Source organism: Gymnogyps californianus, chromosome 1 (assembly GCF_018139145.2).
Source record: "Gymnogyps californianus isolate 813 chromosome 1, ASM1813914v2, whole genome shotgun sequence".
Lineage (NCBI taxonomy): Eukaryota > Metazoa > Chordata > Aves > Accipitriformes > Cathartidae > Gymnogyps > Gymnogyps californianus.
Window position 1 is genome coordinate 184,501,077 of NC_059471.1, and position 8,720 is coordinate 184,509,796.

Here is an 8,720-nt window from a genome sequence, read left to right on the forward strand (position 1 = left end):
AGCAAAAACATCATTAGCTATATGATTTCTCCTTGTGGGCTACACATGCAGACTAATCCCTGACATAAATTTATCATTCTTATCCAAGTCAAGAGGTAAATCAACATGGACACCAGCAGTTTAGCACTAAATCAATAGGCTTTGCAGCAGTACTGCATGCTGTAGGAAATACATCTGCTCTCAACTCCAGTGAAACTGGGTCACAAAAAGTATTTCCTCCTGCACTGTTGTTTTATATCTGAACACACAGAAACTGAAGTGTTACTCCAGTGTACAAGCTCCTGATGACCCATGGAACAAATCCACCTCACCCAGCAATGAAACAAAGGGCAACCACAAGCCTCACTGGGACTCATAGCATTTTTCACAGGGTTAGGTCTGGGATAAGACAGATACCTCATGTTTTGCTTCAACATCTGAAAAAAAATAGTCATACCACAACGCTAATGTGTGCGTGTCATTCAGCAGCCCAGCTCAAGTTGCATGTGACAGCCTTAACCTATCTGCAAGACACTGGGTGTCCGCTGCTTTTTCTGTTTCAAGTCAGCAGATGGTGCTTTTAGAAGGACTGTCTTCCATCTTAGCTGCTTTACAGCCAAAGGAGTTTGGTAGACCCCGTAAAGAGATGCTCCAGCAAGCTGCACGTCACCTGGGAAGCCTAGAAGGGGAATAAGAGGAAAAGGTTGCACACGTAACCTTAATACTGGTTGAAGTAAGAAAAGACTGACAGAGGGTCAGAAAGCTTTGTGTGAAAATATAGGTCCCTTGATGAGCCGTACTTTCATTTTTAGTAATGTGCTACTCTCTCATCTCAGCATTTTATACCGCTGTTTCTCAGGAGAGAGTCTCAAACTGCCCCCAGTGCACAGCCAGTCAAGACGGTGAAGTTTCTGTTCAATGTATTCTGCAGAGACGGACAAAACAAGCTGCAAAGAAAGAAAGTGCCCACAAGAGACCCAACACCTCCTCAGAGCTGGCCAGGCGAGGAAGTGTTGGCCAGAAGGCCCGTTCGCCTGCCGTCCTGCATTTGAGGGCCTTGAGGAGGACAGGGAAGGAGAATAAGGCAGCTCAGTTTATTTATAACTCTCTTTTTAACGCTTCTGTCCTTTTCTGTCTGACTCAGCCTCTGCCCTGTGGTTGGAATTTCAGTGTCAAAACATGAGCAATTTGAATGCATTTTAATATTAGTAATAATATTCATAATATTGTCACATTATTATAATAATTATAATCATTCAGAAAATGCACCGTTTGTATTCTTAAAATGTGCATTCCCTCTGCCTTTTTATTGAAAATTATCTTCTTCTTGAGGTTTTATAAAGATCCTGAGCATTTTCAGGTGCCTCCCCTCTCCCCCTTGCCCAGGTGGTGTAGCCACAGCTGGATTTTCGAGGGGGCAGCTCAGACCTGAGGCTCCCCTTCCCCACTCACCGGGGTGACCCAGGGACCCTCGCTCTCTGCCTCCCTGCTCTTAGGGGCCGGGCAGGAAGGGCAGAGCTGGCTTCTTGGCCCCCAGTCGAGTTCCCAAACCACGTGAGAGCAAAAGTAACACACCGCATGTGCCAGACAGGCTCGCTGAATCATTCCCAACCTCATGGGGTCGTGCTAGGACTGGCCTGTCATCCCCCCAATTCTTTTCTTGCCATAATAAACCCATAATTTTTCAGTCATTGCCTTTGTGCTTTCGAGGGACCGCCAGCAGCCTGGCTCCTGTAATGCTGAACGGAGCAAAGCGCAGGGACAATGTGCTCGCACCCATAACCACCTACACTGTCCTTTTGCTGGTACTGAGCTACCCTCTCCCTGCAGAGCCAGCGACTCATTTAAGGGTTCGTGCTGCTGCGCCGTAACCTGAGTGGCATCAACGATGCTTCCATTTGGCACCTGTACTTACGGCACCCTGATATTACAATAACAATAATAAAAAACAGATCTCTGCAGCTTGTAATAACTGAGAATTAACACAAACATTATTCTAACATTATCCAAGCAAATCCATAATAAGTTTTGGTCCTGTATGGAAAATATTTCAATAAATGAGAAGTTCTACATCAGTTTTCTTGCTGTTTTACAGAATAAACCTTGTCAGAAGCATTTTAACTTTAGCCCGGTTGATGGGTGATACTCAATGTGTTTCATAAACCTAGCAAAACTCAAAGCAATTGAAATCAAATTAAGGGGTGTTCACTGGATAGTCATATGCAGGAGAAACCACAGAGGGTTGTTAGTCCCAAGCATGTAGAAGTTAGCCGATATGGCTTTCCTGGTATATTGCCGCAGCAAATGACAACACAAAATTGATACTAGGCAGAAGACCAGCAGAAGATCTGCAAACACCATGAAGGAGTTGGCTCTCTATAGTTGTCTTAGCTGTGCCTCCTGCAGTTTGTTATAACATCACTCGCACATGGAAGCAGATGGTACGCTACGTATCAATTTACTATGCCTCTCTTTCACAGATTTTTTTTCAGCTCCGTCTGTGCATTTTTATTCAAAAGGGGACCATATGGTCCCTGTGAGGTAGTTTATAAATAATTGTATATTTACAGCAGCAATCGAAACCAGTCACATGCTTACCTTCAGGAAGGCAGCTGAAAGTAGCGGGGTACTACAGGGTTTGGAATTATTTCCTCAGTATAGCACAGAGATATGCAATGAATAATTAAACAGAAATTGATTTCACGTGGCCTTCCTGACTGCATTTGTTCTGCTACTGCTGCAAAACACAAGGTTCCTAATCAGAGCTGGTCGAAGAGAGACGGGGCCATGCACACTCTGATGGCATTGCCTCCATCCATCATTTGCAGGCTGGAGCAATGATCCTGTGTCCCCGCTCTGCCGCGGGCTTGATTGAGCTCTCGGTGAAGGATGACCTAGGAAAGAAGGTGCTATCTCACCAGGAGACCCTCCCTTACTTCATCCTTGAAGTCTGCAGGGACTGGTTTGAACACCTAGCTCAGCCCTTCCCCCAGGAGAGCAGTTTTGCAGGTGCAGATGGTTGGAGGACAGCAGATATCTAGCTAGCACCACTTCCTCAAACACTCCGAGGAATAAAGGCTCCTGCGAATGACTGCCACGCTAGTGCCTCCTTCTGCTCGCCCTTCCCCTTCCTCCCCGTGCGCCCGTTGACCATGCCTTATTTCAGTCTCAGCAAAGAGCAAATTTACCTTAAGAAAAAAACAACTGTCTGAAGAAACAAGACCAAAGTTACTCATGTAAAACCCCAATCTTTTTCAAGGTGGTAGTGACTGAATTAGGGGCCCCCCCTGCCCCCCCTGAATATTTTCAGCACTGCCCTCGTTTTTGCACGTAAAGAATGAAAGACAAAACTGCACCTCCCTGGTACCAAGGGAGGGTGTGCAAGGTCAGATGTCCCAGATGCTCGGTCTCTCCACTGGGGATAAATTGCCAGAAGTGCTCAGCTCCTGCTTAGGTCAATAAATAAGAGCATATTTTTAAGAAGTGCCTCACATTGTTATTACTGGCCAGGACACATCAGTGGGAGTGCTCTTCCGGAGAGTTCAATATCTCTTTGTAAATCCTGGCTACTCATTTGAGTGCTTAACTGGGGACGCTGGAATAAACATGGCCCCTGACTCCCTAATCCCACACCTTCAGCATGAGATCTGGGTTCCTCTGGTGATGGGCAATCCTGTAGTCCAATTCCCAGCTCATTCCCCATCCCCCTGGCACAACAGTTTTTGTGTGTCTAAGAATTAATACTGGATAAAAATGAAGATAAAACTGATTCAATCTAGGCGGCAACATTATAATTCTCTTTACTTTCCATTCTCTATCGCTTGCACTGCTGATGGGTAACAAGATTTGCTTTTCATCACGATCCTCCGGGTAGGGCTGCGGGCTGCAATTTGCCAAGCTGGGAGGCAGGATTAGGTGGGTTATGTAAGCAACACAGCAAAATCAATCATGAATGAAATTTAGACTCATTCCAGTGTTGTATTGAACCCTGCCCTCTCCCTTTCAGCTTGAGGAGAAAAATTGCAGAGATCTGTACAATGATTCGAGAAGTAGTTTTCAGGCACTGTCCCTCCTACTCCTTTCCAGCTTGGCTGTTCACACTGCCAGATGCTGCCGGCATCTTTTGGTTCGGTTATCCAGCACATCATCAGTGCCACATGCAGCAATGTGTGCCGATGTGTTTGTCTCACACAAGTATGAAAGAAAAGTAGTATAACATATACTTGCAGCCTCAGCTGATTAAGTCTGCTCCTGGTTCAGTGATCAGTAAATCTGGACTTGGGCAAAGTGATGGTGTGCCCGCCAAGCACATGGTGACCACGGGGACAAGCACAGCCAGCCCTAAGCTCTCCAGGGGTGACCATGGGGATGGCACGTGCTGGGAAGTGGAGCAGGCTGGGTTTGCAGCATTGCAGAGACATCTCCTTCAGAGATGTCAGGCTTCTGTGGTGCTCCAGTTGTTTGCCTTAAGAAAGCCAGAAGAGGCATTGCCTGGAATTGCCGCCGCCATGTCACCACTTCGTGAGGTGGTTACAGCATGGTCCTCTCTCTGAGAGGGCAAGGAGGGCTGCCCATCTGCATCCCCACCCCAGCTGCCGGCCGTCCTGCCCTTCCCCGTGCCTCGGGTAGGTCGCCCTGTGAAAGCATCTGTAGCACCGTGAGCTGCCGTGCGGAAAGCCACCCACCAGGGACTCATCTAGTATCTTCCCCACTGCTGGATGTAAGCTTTCTGCCCTCTTTCCTTATTTAAAGAGTGAGAAAGAAGTTTTGTTTTTCATTGTTTTTCTTTCCGAGCTTGACAACCAGGCTGTTCACAGTAACAGAGTTAGGTACAGATTAATGTGTTTCCATTATCAGGACTAATGTCTGACTCCACACAGTTATTTAAGCTCCCAATAATAAACACGGGCACCAGGCTTGCCTCTGAAGATCTGGGTCTAAGTGGCCATATCAGTAAAACCATGAAACTAATTATACACAGAGGGCTATCAAATGCATAGACTAATCAGCTAAAAAAATAGAGATTGCTTTTTGCTAATTGCTTTCATTAACAATTATTTTGCTGTTATTTGTGATAATATTTCAAACTCTTTTTTCTCCTGATGGGATCCCCTTAAATGTTCCAATGCAATGCTCGATACAAATACAGTGCAGCAGTTCTGTGCTTCTGCAAAAGTTCCAGATGGTAAAACTGACATAAAAATGAGAAATATCATTTTTTTGTCTAAACCAGTTCACTGTGATAAAACGAGCAAGCAGAATAGCTAAAAATACTGAATTTTTAAAAGTGTTATTGCTTCATATAATCTACAATATTATTGGTTTCGCAATCCTACTTTTAAAGGTATAGACCCATTTTTAAATGTATGGGACCAGATAGTACACTGATGCAAATAATAATTTCACTGCTTTCATCAAAGCGGCTTTAATTTTTGTTGTGACAAACAGATCCAATAGTATCTGTCCTCTACTTTTAGCTTTACTCCAGAACTCCACATTGTCCCTGGCATAGTAAAATGACACCTTCCACAAAGACAAGAAATTCATTGACTTCATATTCTAAACAAGACATTGTTAAAATAAATGGAAGTCTCTTAACTCTTAACAATAGTGAGTCAGATGGATCTGACCTCTGCGGGTGGGACTTTAATTATGCCTGCTATGTTTAAGAAAGTACAGTATTGTAATAATATTATTCATTGCATACCAAGAGTTCCATCAAAGGCTTGACAATCCCAGGAAACGATGCACATCCTCACTTACAGTACTGTTAAAATGCTAAATATGTCCGGCCATATAAAGCCTGATCCTGTGAAGTTTTGGCATCAACGCTTAATAGGAACTAACGTCGTCTCTTTCCCTAAGGGACAGTCATTGTGCTCAATCACAGCTTGCCGCCTTTAGCCCTCTCTAAAAAAGGATAACTGGGATAAAAGTACAGCAAAAACAAGTGGTATTGCTGCTGTACAATGAAGTGTTTGTGAGGAGTGGGAAGGAAGGGGCTGAATAAGTGGTTATCTGGCGGGGAAAGCCAGGGACAGGTAATTTATAGCCTGTAGAGGACAGAAGGACTGCTGGAGGGAGGGGGATTGCAATGCGACATAAAAGGGGTGTCTCTGCAGAGCCTGTGGTCTCTCCTAACCAGCTCGGTTATGAATTGGAGTTCCCAGCCACCAAACCATCCTTTTGAAGGGTGACATGCTGCCACCTACCGCTTTGGGGTCCGGTGGGGGGCGGCTCGCTGGGCTCTCCTGCCCGGCTGGTGGAAAGACCCATCGGGAGCGATAAATCCCAGCATTTCCTTCACATGATGTGGCTAATTGATACTTGCTTGATAATTAATTTTGAACTGATTTCATCGCAGTGAACAGAAAAGTTGTCTGAAAGGAGATACTGCAGCGATCCTTTTTTTTTTGCTGGAAATACAGGGTGCTGCTGCTCAGTTATACTTCTCATTCACAGCTAGTAGTGTCCACAGAAATAATCACAGCCTTATTCTGAGTCACAGGCTGTGTTTTAGATCCTGTTGAAATACTTTTCAGGTAGAAATTAGCCACGATGTTCAAGCATCTAGAAAATTAAACTTTTCCCCTAATCTTACGTTTTCATTGCAGCAGTGGGTCTGTAGCTGGGGTCCTGTGCCCACTAGCATTCAATCCTGTTATTTAGCTTTGCTGAACAGCTTGCTAAATCTCTTCCCTGTTGAGAACTGCTTCTTTTTCTGTTTGCTCTCTATTTGAAAGCCTACTGATGACTTACGTCTGGAAGATACCAAGAAGGAAAGCTGCCAGCAGCTTGGGAGGCAGCATCTCTTCTCCCAAAGGCAGGAGGAGCATCTCTCGGGATGCTTTGACCTTCCTTCCTCAAACCTAGCTCCACCATGTGGCTAGTTGAGTTGCTTTGCACCTTCTGCAACTCCAGTCGCATAATAGCTGCTTGGTGGCTGCTTTGCAGGAGCTGCCTCAGGAAGGTTGTCTGAAGGGGCTTTTCAACTGCTCATCCTGACTCTCATTTGGAGAAGAGGCCCTATTCAAAGAGATTTTGCATCATTTCCCACAATCATCTAAGTAATTAAAGCTCGAGAAAATATGGGCACTTGTAGCTAGCATATACACAGTTTTTGTTTCCATTTAAAATTTTCAAGAATTATTAGCCAGTCCAGAGTCGACTGACAATCCACTTTTTCCCTCTAAAAATTAGAAATCTGCCTTACTAAAACTAGTGTAGAAATCCCCACAAACTACTGCCCCAGGAAGTGTTCCCAGGAGCTGCGGGGGCCCATGTACAAGCTGGCTGACAGGAGTTGTCCCCCTGCCACATGCAAGCCCAAGGGCCCAGCTCACTCCAGGGCCACCTCAGGGACAGCCTCTCCAGGGAGCAATCTGCACGGCTTCGAGGAGCAGCAAGGGAGGGCTGTCCACCTCTCCCATCACAAAAAAGGGAGCATCCAGAAGCCGGCAGCTGCCATCTGATAAATTCATCTCACCCTCAAAATGGTTCCCTACCCATTCTTGAAGTCCTTTTGGAAAGGTGGTCAGCAAGCAGGGGGAGCAGAATAATTGCTCTCATGGGCAGCTGTGCCCTCCAGGCCACACACCACCAGTCTCCCCATGAGCTGGTATGTTGATGCTGTGATAGGGAAGATGGCATCAAGGAAACACTGCCTTTGCAGGGCTAGAAAATGTTCAACCTATCCAACTTATTCCAGAGGGGTTGGCTGAACACGGAGCATCCATCACATCTGTGCTGGAGAGGCGCAGTCTCAGTGCTGGATCTCATTTCTGTTAAAAAGGTACAAAATTTTATCTGGAGTCTCTTTAGCACTTCTATTACAGACTTTAAAGCAGCTGGAAGAGGTTGTAGGCAAAAATAAACACCCTTATACTATGTGCTTAAAGTGTTCCTTTTCAGCAGTGTACCCCAATACTTGAAACATAAGGTTTGTCATACCTCAGGTATGGACTCAGCCACACTTTTAATGTCAAATTGAGCAGGTCACTACTGACTCCCCATAACAGCTTAGTGTTATTAATAGCTACAAAATATATAATGTGCTCCCTCAGCAGAGATGTGCCTTTCTGTTTTATTAAAACTTTATAACATTTCCTTCTCGCTAACCTGGGAGAATGGCATTTATATGATCTACTCAGCTCTCTAGCCTACCAATTTGGAAATTTATAAAGCAGCTCATCTAATTTGATAGCATTTTCTTTTCTTTTTTCCCATACTTGCTCAAAAGCAGCTTGGCAGAAAAGGCCCTGGAAGTCCTGGTGGACACCCAGTTGAACATGAGCCAGCGAAGTGCTCTTACTGCAAAGAAGGCGAATGGTATCCCGGGCTGCATTAGGCAAAGTATTGCCAGCAGGCTGAGGGAGGTGATCCTTCCCCTCTACTCAGCACTGGGGAGGCTACACCTGGAGTACTGTATCCAGTTCTGGGCCCCCCAGTACAAGAGAGACATGGACACACTGAAGAAAGTCCAGCAAAGGGCCACATGGATGATGAAGGGACTGGAGCACCTGACGTATGAGGAGAGGCTGAGAGAGCTGGGACTGTTCAGCCTGGAGAAGAGGAGGCTCAGGGGGATCTCATCAGTGTGTACAAATATTTGAAGGAGGGGATGCAAAGAGGACGGAGCCAGGCTCTTTTCAGTGGTGCCCAGAGACAGGACCCGAGGCAGTGGGCACAACCTGAAACACAGGAGGTTCCCTCTGAATATTAGGAAACACTTTTTCACTGTG